At 42.9% G+C, this 11552-nt stretch overlaps 1 protein-coding gene across 1 annotated transcript in view; it reads left to right on the top strand.

Annotated features, from left to right (window-relative positions):
- The first annotated feature begins 3546 nt into the window (after positions 1-3546).
- OSMR (oncostatin M receptor) overlaps positions 3547-11552 on the top strand; it is a 48408-nt gene continuing 40402 nt past the window's right edge. The window contains exon 1 of the mRNA XM_032214567.1: positions 3547-4422. The gene's annotated coding sequence lies outside the window, so the exon portion shown is untranslated. The remainder of the gene's footprint in view (positions 4423-11552) is intronic.

The raw sequence follows: 11552 nt of genomic DNA, 5'->3' as shown, positions 1-11552 counted from the left end.
GTCGAATTGGAAGCTTAAAACTGCACCAAGATTCCGTGTTGAAATCTAATGAAAGATCATTTCACACATTCTAAAAAACAACCTTCAGGCAAGTGCTTTCCTTGAAAGAAATAACATGGAAAATTATGTCTGGAGATTGCAATGAGTTAAGAATCAGTTAAGGGTTTCTTACCGTGTTTATCTTCTGGGCAGAGAACTTGTGCTGTCAATCAACATTTGACTGTGGTACAGTTTATACATACAAGCTTGTCCTTTGGTGATTGCACCTTCAAGTAAGATTGCACATGTAGATGATTGTCATTGGTCCAGAGTTTTCAAAGAAGGGCAAACTACACATAATATACATCTGCAGCCTGTGAAGGAAGACTCACTTACCAGGGGCAGGTTGCGGCAGGCACTATTGCCAGTTTTCTTGTACATGTGCCGTGCACGCGCTTGATGCACACGCATGCACACTGCAATAAAAATGCTTTTGCATATGCATAGAAGATAAAAACAAGATGGTGGTGCCGATGGCGCTACCCGGAGAATTGGTTCAGGGGTATGGCAGGCCTAGGTCACCAGTTCCAACGACCCAGGCTGCCAAAGCACTACCGGTTCAGCCGAACTGGTCCGAACAAGTAGGAACCCACCACTACCCCTTCTCAAGAGGTTATTTGCACCAGGGAGGAAAGGAAGTACTGCAGGAAGTTAGCATCCACCCCTCTCCTAGAAAAATGAAATATTTTAGGAAATATTAAAAAGGCTATTAAATATAATATTAAAAAGAATATTATATTTCCCTGATTGAGAAAAGGAGAAACATGTTTTAAAGAACATGCTTTCCCCCTCTTTGTCAATGGGCCATTAAGGCCTGAGCCAGTCTATTCAACATAATGAAGATCTACCTACTTCAGGCAGAGCCACAATAGGAATCCCAAAGCCCTTTCATTACATCATCACCCAGCAATGGCTCAACTAAAGGACTCAAAAGACAGCCTACAAAGTTAGCCCCCTGGGAGTCTGACCACCAATCAGAATACATTTCTTACACAGGAACGGGAAGCTCTAGGGTGAGGCCCAGAGAGGGCGTAAAACCAAGGCACTCTCAGCATCTCTTCCCTTTTTCCCCTTCACCCAACATCTTCAAGATATCTCTCCACCATTAAAACCATCTTTCCAAACAGCCATAACTGTTTCTGGTGTCTCTCTTGGAACTGATCCCAGATGGACATTTCTTCCAACAGTACAGTATTTTGTAGGATTCTTTCTGAAAATCTCATTCTTTCTCTGCTTTTCAAACCGGGACAGTTCCAGCCATTCAGATGGTTAGAAACAGATTTGGAATGAAATTTCCTTTTGTTTTCACAGATTTTGGTACCTCCATTGCACAGTCTCTAAAAGTTACCCCGTCATTAACAAAAATGCACTAAGTTTATAACTCTCATTTCAAATCGGAGTTCAAACGGCATTCCCTTTTGGCCCTGGTTGGTGGCTTAATTTCAGGATTTTATTGCAACAGGGCCATCCGCTGTATTTTGTAATCTGAGGCTGACCAAGAGCTTTGGTGTACACCATTTTTAATTCTTGTGTATCCTTTTAATTAGTACTAATTAAGCCAGTACTACTCAATGGATTGCAAGTAAGACGCCATCAGTGAGCGGATGGGTGGAAGCTGGTGGGCTTATTCTCCCGTCAACCATTTTCACAAGCCCCGTCTGTCTGATATTGCTGTCATCACAGGCCAAGCCCATGATTAAAGTTGTCTTTACTTATTCCATCTTTAAGTCTTTGTCTCCTGATCAGACAGACAGATTAACAGAGTTGGAAGGGACCTTATAGGTCATCTAGTCCACCCCCACCCACCCCCGCTCAAGCAGGAGTTCCTACACCATTTCTGACAAATGGCAGTCCAATCTCTTCTTGAAAGTCTCAAGTGATGAAGCCCCCACAACTTCCAAGGGCAGGCTGTGCCACTGGTTGATTTTACTCACTGTCAGAAAGTTCCTCTTTATTTCTAGGCTGCATCTTTCCTTGGTCAGTTTCCATCCATTATTCTTTGTCTGGTCTTTGGGTGCCTTGGAAAATAGCTTGACCACCTTCCTTTCTGTGGCAGCCCCTCAAATATTGGAATGCTGCTATCATGTCTCCCCTAGTCCTTCTCTTCACTAGACTAGCCATGCCCAATTCCTGTAACCTTTCTTCATGTTTTAGTCTCCAGTCCCCTAATCATCCTGGTTGCTCTTCTCTGCACCTTCTCCAGAGTCTCAACATCTTTTTTATTGTGCGGTGACCAAAACCGGAGGCAGTCCTCTAGGTGTGGTCTTACAAGGGCAGTGTGCCATAGGTGGCACGCAGTGCCATTTCTTGCCAGCTGATTTTTGGGTGTTTTTCGCAAAAAAGGCCCAATACACAAATGCACTGATAACGCATTGGACTGTTTTTCGCCCTCAAGAGGCTTCAAGGAAGCCTCCTGAAGTAGCCCAAGTCTGGAGGTGTCAGTGAAGCCTGCGTGCATGCGCGGGAGGGCTTGTGCGTACATGTGCAGGGGGAGGGCATTGCATTATGGGTGTGGACATGTGCGCAACCCCCCTCCCACGTTTCCCACGCTTTTGGGAGACCTCAGCAAAAAGGTTAACCTTTTTGTATTAGGGCTTTATAGAGGGATATTAGTACCTCACTTGATCTTGATTGTATCCCTCTGTTAATGCAATTTAGGATTGTGCTGGGTTTTTTGGCTGCCGCTGCACACTGCTGGCTCATCTGTTATCTGCAGTAGACATGATCTCAATGCTTCACTGTTCATTTGACTCATCCAACCATTTGCCAGGCAACCATTTCAGATGCTCCCTCAGAATTTTAGACTGGCAAAGACTCTCTTTTTGGGTTCAAGTTTTTTATTTTATTTTTAATTTTCAAAACAAACACAACACATAAAATCTTCCTTTATTTTATTTTTCTTCCTTTTAAGACTCTTAAATTGCACAATGCTCCTGAATCATTTTGGCTGTGCGTGCTGGAGAATTTCAAGACACCCATTTTTGGAGTTTGTGGTTTGGGCTTTGAAATTAGTCAGATGGTTCCAATTAGATCAGTTGTTAGATAGCACAATCATTTAAATTCAGTTTAGCTTTTCCCCAGCAGCCAACTGCCACGTTCGGCGCACTTATTGAGTTCGGGGGAAGAGAAAACAACAGGAGAGGGAGAGAGAAAAAGGGCAATGGGAAACTATTATCTATTTATTCAATTTATGGAGCTGCCTAATCCTAAAGCCTATTTATTAGGATCCCGGATGGTTTTGTCGGAGGATTTAAGAGATCACCACACACACACACACACACACACACACACACCCAAATAAAATAAAATAAAATGGGTTATTTCAAACATTTGGAAAAAAAACAGAGAAAAACCGAAACGCTAAGACGCGTCTGAGAGAGAAAAGCCGGGCTCTTCACTTAGAAGCGAGAAACAAATCGCTCCGTGGTAAAAAAATAAAAAATTATCAGAAGTCTGAGAATATCTCTAGAATAATCCCGTCCCGTCCCCCCCCCCCCCCGTATTAATGTGGCCGTTTCAGAACATTTCAATTGCTTTCTCCAAATGCTACTTTTTATGACAACCTCTATTTTCCTCTCCAAGTTTTGAAATGGGAGAATGGCTCAACCTATACTTATTTTAAAATTACTAAACCGTATGGAGTGTTTTTGAACACTCCTAATTCCAAAATACAACATCTTCTATTGCAAAACTTCCTGCTTAGGGTAGCTGGATCAAGGAGCGAACAATCATTCTTTCCCTCCTTCTCCTTCTCCTCCTTTTAAAAACTGGCCGCGAAGAAGAGGCCTTTTCAAACCTGCGGGGCTTCCCAGGCCAGCCTTTCGGCAGGCTCCCGGCCGCCGCGGAAGCTTTTCCAGGGCCCGGGACGAACTTTCCAAGCCGGCCTCGGGGGCTTCCAGGAAAGCGCTGGAAGGCGAGCTTTCGCAATTGCAGTTCCTCCGCGGTTTCTGCAGAAGTTGGGGAGGGTTCAGACCCACAAGCTATGACGGTGAGGGGAGAGACATAAGACCGCGAAGGTCCACGTGACTCATCCCCACATTATTCACAGGCAGCCGGGAGAACGAATTAGTAAAGTTTTGTCCCACCGCGTGGACTCCGCGCAAGCATCGCGCTTTCTTTCCTTTCCACTCTTCCTCCTCCTCCTCTTTCCCAATTTCCCACACACACCCCCATTTGTTCTCGGAAAGCCCTTCCCCATTAAGGGTGGGGGAACCCGTAAGGTTGCCAGACGGAAGTTGGGATTCTCTGCGATTTGCCGTTTTCCCCGACGCGTGTTCAACTTGGGTAATGTAGGAACGGAGCCAAGCGGACCTGTGGCGAGAGTCTCCGACCTCCCCGCTTCTCCACGGGAGCATCTTTTTACGCCTCCCGCCGACTGAAGACGTGAGTATCTGAGATCCTCGTCTGAATCCGCCTCGTTTTTTCTTCCCGGATCTTTTCCTTTGGATAGGTGAGCCGGTTTCGGCGTTTTGACGGGGATCCCCCGTGTCTTTAGCGGCGGGGTCGAAATGTAAAACCCTTCCCTCTTTTGGTGCGAGAGATGCGGCTAAGGAGAGCTAGCAGCTTCGTCCGTCCGATCGAAGACTGCTGAGATTGCTAGGTTTTAATTTTAGGGGCAAGCTTATTTATGGGTCAAAGTTTAAGACAGAGCTCTTTTCCTAAGTTTGGTTTGAAACTTTGAAATTGGAAGGGGAGTCTTGGTTTGGGAAAGCCTTGGTTTGAGAAAGAGGCTACTATAGACTTTTTTATTTTATTTTATTTAGTTTGTCAAACATGTACAAGATAACAGAAATAAGTATAAATATGGACATGGAATTTTAATAATTGTATTTTTTAGTTTAATTTTTAATATGTTTCTTTTTATCTTGCCTGTAAGCCGCCCAGAGTCCCTAGGGAGTGGGCGGCATACAAATCTTATTAAAGTAAAGTAAAGTAAAGTAAAAGCGAACAAGGGAAATGAGTACAAATAAATGGGGACAGTAGGACAGGAATGGAAAGCACACTGGTGTGCTTATAGAATGGAGTGGAATGGAATGGAATTCTTTATTGGCCAAGTGTGATTGGACACACAAGAAATTTGTCTTTGGTGCAGATGTTCTCAGTGTACATAAAAAAACAAGACACATTTGTCAATAATCATAAGGTACGATACTTAATGATAGTCATAGGGTACAAATAAGCAATCAGGAAACAATCAATATAAACCGTAAGCTTTATATTCAGTTACAGTCACGCAGTCATAAGTGGGTGATAGGAATGGTGAGAAGACTAATAGTAATAGTGATGCAGCCTTAGTTAATGGTTTGACAGCGCTAAGGGAATTATTTTTTTAGCAGAGTGATGGCGTTCGGGAAAAAACTGCTCTTGTGTCTAGTTATCTTGGTGTGAAGTGCTCTATGCACGCCCCCTCTTCAGATGTCTTAAGAATGGGGTGAGGTCCACGGTAAGACAGTTTAAGGTTGAAGCTGTGGAGGTTTGAGGATGTAACAACAGAGTCTGGTAGAGCATTCCAGGTGTTGACCACTCTTATTTATTTATTTATTTTCCCTTTATTTGTATGCCGCCCTTTTCCCTGGGGGGACTCAGGGCGGCTCACAGTTCAAAAAAAGGGGGGGGGAGGACAAACAATTTCCAACATACAGACAATACAACATATTAAAAAACACAACAGCCACACAATTCGAGTGGGGTTAGAGTCTTAACCCCAGGCCAGCCGGGACAGCCAGATCTTTAGGGCGGCGCGGAAGGACTGGAGGGTGGTGTGGGTCCGAATCTCCACGGGGAGTTCGTTCCAGAGGGTCGGAGCAGCCACCGAGAAGGCTCTCCTCCCGGTAGTTGCCAGTCTACACTGGCTAGATGATGGAATTCGGAGGAGGCCTAATCTATGCGATCGTATCGGTCTAGGGGAGGTAATTGGCAGTAGGCGGTCTCTCAAGTCTCTCAACAGGTCTCTGTTGCTGAAGTTGTATTTTCTGCAGTCAAGTTTGGAGAGATTTACCTTGAGTTTGTATCTATTGTTTGCCCAAGCTGAAGAAGTCGTTGACAGGTAGGACGTTGTAGCAGAGTTTCTCCAACTCTTTAAACGTTTGGTGAAGTTGAGAAGCTCTGATCAAGGGGAGCCAAAGAATTGCTTTGGGGCTGCAATTCTGTAAAGCTGGTTTCCCCCAATTTTTTTTACCATCATAAAAAGTTTTTATTTTCCATTTTCATAGCATATAATCCCATGTATACTATTACATAGTCCATATCAAGTTGTATTATTAAGTACTTACATCAATTCATCTTACCATCAACTACCAAAGAAAAAAAGAAAAGAAAAGAAAAACCCAGTTATTGGCTCTTCTGCTCTCCATACACCATATTTATACCTTATCCGACACTTTCTTCCCCTTCTCTCCTCCCCCTTTCTACATTCTGTCTTCCCTCCATCATTTTCTACTCTACTTCCCCTTCCTTTCTCCTTCTACTCTCTCTCCTTACCACTCCTCCTTATACACCTCATCTTCCCCCTTTACCCTAGTTTCCCCCAATTTTTTGATGCTTTGCACACCTGTAGCGCTCTTCATCTTCCTCCACCCTAACAGGCGCTGTTGCCCAGGTCTTGCAGGCATGCCAGGAAGGGAAGTGCCCCAATCCTGTGAGGTTACTCTTGGCGGCTTACAGCCTTAAAAACAGAGAAATGAAGTTGTAAACATATTCAGTAGCGAAGTAATGGAAAAATTGAATAGGCACTTACTTGCCACAGGCATCTTTACAAGATTGCACTCTTCACTTGCTAATGCTTCAAGACTTGAAAGTAGGAAATGCCCCTGTGTGTTTCTTCCCAGAATTGTCCATCCTCTTCAAATTGGGAGGGGAAGTCCCCCGCCCCCGGAAGACTTGGCTTTTGGAGATTTTGCTTACTTCCAGTTTTTGTGTTTCCTGTATCCAAAGGAAAGAAATTGCTGCACCAAGTCCAGCAATTGTGGTTACAGGAGATTTTAGAAAAACATTTATTTATGTATTTGTTTTCAGATGTAAAGAGATTTTTAACAACTGCCAAAAAAGCCAACACAGTTCTAGGCGGCATAAACAGGAATGGAATCAAGATCACGTGAAGTGTTAATACCACTTTATAATGCCTTGATAAGGCCACACTTCTACTACTACATCCAGTTTTGGTCGCTACGATGCAAAAAAAAGTTGTGGATACTCTAGAAAGAGTGCAGAGAATAGCAATAAAGATGATTAGGGGACTGGAGGCTAAAATATAAGAAGTACGATTACTGGAACTGGGTGTGTCTAGTTTAATTGAAAGAAAGATTATGGGTGACATGATAGCAGTGTTCCAGTTTCTCAGGGGCTGCCACAAAGAAGAGGAAGTCAAGCTATTCTTGTCAAGGACAAGAAGCAATGGGTGGAAACTAATCAAGAAGAGAAGCAATCTAGAACTAAGGAGAAATTTCCTGACAGAACAATTAATCAGTGGAACAACTTGCCTCCAGAAGTTGTGAATGCTTCAACATTAGAAGTTTTTAAGAAGAAATTAGATAACCATTTGTCTGGAAGGTATAGAGTTTCCTGCCTAAGCAGAGGGTTGGACTAGAAGACCTCCAAAGTCCCTTCCAATTCTGTTTTCTGTATTCTAATAGAAGTGTTAATAGTTTTTTTAATCAATTAGCAAAATGGAAAGTAAATCCAAATCAACTCAGTATTTGTTGTGATCATCCTCTGCCTTCAAAACAGCATCCACTCTTACCCTTGTACAAAGTCACAGGTTTTGTAGGAATAGAGTCAGGTGTATGAAAGTGGTGAGTTCCAGATCCTGTTGCAACCAGTATGGTTGCAATGGGGCCTGGCGTTCACCACATGAACGCACGCAGCCCACGCATGCGTCCTTACCTCTTCCGACGCCTCCGCGATGCTCCAGCTGCTCGGCCTCTGCTCTTTGTAAGATGAAAGTCTATGATAATTTGGGCTTGCATTTTACTCCCAAAGAGTTGATTTGGGAGGGTGAGGGGGGGTCCATTAGTAGCAAAACTACATTTGCACTGCTATTTTACAACTCTTGTTTTATTACTGTACATTAGTACTTACGAAGTGTGTCTAGGTGTCCATAAAGAAAGAGTACAAAAAGTTGGGTTGATTTACATGGATGTAAAATAAAGCAGGAATGTCACTACATGATTATGGTGACATTTTGATCCCTCTGCATCTATTTCCAGTTAGTATGAAGTATGAGAAAGCAGTTTCTTAGATGCTGTTTTCCGAATAGAGGGAAGTGTTACTTTACCACCTCCCAAATATGAGAACTGTCATTAGTACAGTCCCATTTCCCTCCCTGTATTAATTTATGGTATTTTATCTCTTTGGCCTCTTGCCCACCCATTTGTTCAACTTCCTCTTTCCTGATTGCATACCTTTTTCTCCCCTCCCATGCGACCAACTCATGAGAAAGACAATGATCCATCATGTACACAGAAACCTTAAGCTAGGTGGATTTACAACTCCCAGAATGCCGCAGCTGGGTGAGAAATTATATTGGGTGAACTTCAACTCCCAAAATTCCCCAGGCACCATGCATAGTCCAGAGGTGGGTTGCCAATTTTTTTACTACTGGTTTGGGCGTGCGTACAAGACACTTCTGCTCAAGCACAGAAGCGTCCGGGTGAGTAGGTGGAACCTCCCGACGCCGCTACTACAGGTTCGGCCAATCGGGCAGAAACCCACCTCTGGCATAGTCCACCTGCCTTAAAGTTGCTGGGGTGAAGAAACACTGAAATAGAGGAATATGTGCACAAATTTACTACACACACGAATGACAGAGAAATGCATGCTGCAATTTGATTTGTTTTCTTTACAAATTTATCCTAGCTGCCATGTATTGTTTGAATTTTAAACCTCTGTTCTGTTGTTGTGTTTGGTTGTATTTTTGGAGGCGGGGAAATGAATGCCAGCTAGGCTGCTGTTTACATTTTGAATGTTTTCCAGAGCCTGTTTCTTCCCTTGGCAAGGGGGATTTGTAATTTTTCTAGCCTGCTGACCTTTCCCACACCTGCTATTCAACTTTCTCAGGCTGGTGGAAACGTAGCTAAGCATTGCCAAAGAAGCCGGTGACCTATTTGGAGAAGTGGGTTCAGAGGGGCAGAAAATGCTAGGAAATCAATTCAATGCAGGTAGTTGCAACAGCAACTGAGACACAAATTTCCATTGTTTATGCAAGGTGGTTTTACAGCCTTTTTTTTGCCACAGTTGTTAAGCAAATCACTGCAGTTGTTAAGCGAATTGTGCTTTCATTATGCAAGTACAGCTCTGCCTATTGGCTTTGCTTGCGGAATGGTAACTGGGAAGGTTGCAAATGGCGATCACACGACCTCAGGATGCTGCATTTTTTTAGCATCAACATTAGATCAGGGATGTCAAACTGGCAGCCCGCAGGCCGGATGCATCATGCTCAGGCCACGCCCACCCCAGCTCTGCGAAGGAGGAAAACATTGTGATATGTCACGTGACGATGTGATTTTGACACCCATGCATTAGATCCTCTCATGCTTTGTACCTAGCAAGAGATCTCCAGCGTTTTCAATCTTGGGCAATTAGTTCAACGTCTTTCCATGTGATGTTTAGCCTCTTAAAATCTTCCAGGAATGTCCTTCGTCATGTCATTTGGCATCAACGTCACTCCACTTGTAAAATATATTATAACTACCATGTTTTCCTGACCCCCGAAATAAGCACTTGGCCTTATTTTCGGGGAGGTCTTGTTATTTTTGAGGTGCAGGAGGTGGAGAGCATAGTCACCTCATGGCTGGGGATGCTGTATTGGTTGTTAGTGTGAAGACTGGCTCTAAATCAGGGGTGTCAAACTCCCAGACTGTGGGGTGCTTTGATCTGGGCCACCCTAGTAATAGCGAAGGATCGGCCCGCTGTGCCTCTGCCAGCAAAAACGGAGCTCGTGAGGACCAAACGTGGCCCTCCTGAGCTCTGTTTTCACTGCCAGAGGATTGCAAGCCGTCACAGCTGAAAAGGGTGTTTGGGAGCCCGTTTTCACTGGCAAAGTGCTTGGCCCACCACAGGCGCCCCCCAACACAAGTGATGTCATGCTGGCCACACCCACCCTGGCCACACATCCCCGCCCCCCCGGGGTCAAACAAAACCCTGATGTGGCCCTCAATGAAATCGAGTTTGACTCTCTGGCTCTAAATCATATATTTCAGTGCTGCTGTCACTAACTGAATGGTTGTAAGTTGAGGACTTCCCTGTATTCCTGAATAAAATGCATGAATAAAATGCATTTTATTCATCTTTAGTTTCTTAAGTTTCACTATAAGACAAAAAGATGGAAACACAAGAAAAAGAAAGAGAAAACAGCAAAATGAGAATAATAAAGTAATGACTTCTATTTTTATTTGATGCAGATTACGAAAATAATTCAATCTCGACCTTTTGCTTTACATTTCACATTTCAAGCAATTTCTATGATTCTAAGATCATTCTAATCATCAAAGGCTAAAATCAGAGTTTCATTTTCTCAGCCCAGAAGCTGTTTCCAAATAGAAATAGAACTTAGATAAATTATTTTCTTTAATTAAAATAGTCAAGAAACTAATAAACTTGTAAAACTTTATGTTTGTGTCATTTGAATTTATTTTCTTATATATAAAAAGTACAGTGTATGTAAGGCAATTGAACCTTGAGCAATTTTAGTTTGGCATAACCCTTGATCCATGTTTAGATTTTTTAGATAGAGATTAGAAAAGGGCATACAGTAATACACTGGTGAATATGTGTGACTGTGTTGCAGATTAGTGATGAAGAATCCTGCTTTAGTTAGCTTCTCTCTGTAGGCGGACAGTGTGGTATTTGAATACATTCTTATATTTTAGCGATGACATTATTCGTGTCTGCTGATTCACATGGTGTTTAAGTATGTAGACACTGACATGTAGACACTGATATGTGTAGACATATGGACTATGAGTGTACTGACTCCTCAAATTTCCTAGCCTCATTTCTGGATCCCAGTTAGCTTAGAATGTGTCTAAATGATTGCGTGTTTGTCATAATAGACAGAAATTGTGTAATATTGGGAAACCACAATGTTTTTGACGTTGGTAGAAATAAAAATTACTGATGTGGGGGTTGATAGAGAAATGCTTGTTCTACGTTTATCTTTTCATCTGTGGCCTGCAAAGATTGAAATAATAAAATGAAAGAAAAATCTTACACACACACACATATTTGGTAATTTTTCATCCCCCAAAACCATGAAAAGTGAAGCTACTGAAGTTTGGCAGTGCCGTCTAGTGGTATTCCTAGGACTTTAAATATTATTGTTACTTAGATTTATATCTTGTCTTTCTTCAGGGCTCAATGTGGTTTATGTAGAGATTCTCCTTTATTTCTTCCTTACAAGCTCTGCCTTGTGAGGTAAGTTGGATTAAGAGAGAGCGATTGCCTCAAGTTACTCAACACATTTCCACGGCTGTGATGTGCTGAGTCTCCATCCTCCTTATTCACCAGGGCCAGCAAAG

Source organism: Thamnophis elegans, chromosome 3, assembly GCF_009769535.1.
Source record: "Thamnophis elegans isolate rThaEle1 chromosome 3, rThaEle1.pri, whole genome shotgun sequence".
Lineage (NCBI taxonomy): Eukaryota > Metazoa > Chordata > Lepidosauria > Squamata > Colubridae > Thamnophis > Thamnophis elegans.
The sequence above is the reverse complement of the archived record's forward strand: the minus strand, read 5'-3'. Positions and strand labels throughout refer to the sequence as shown.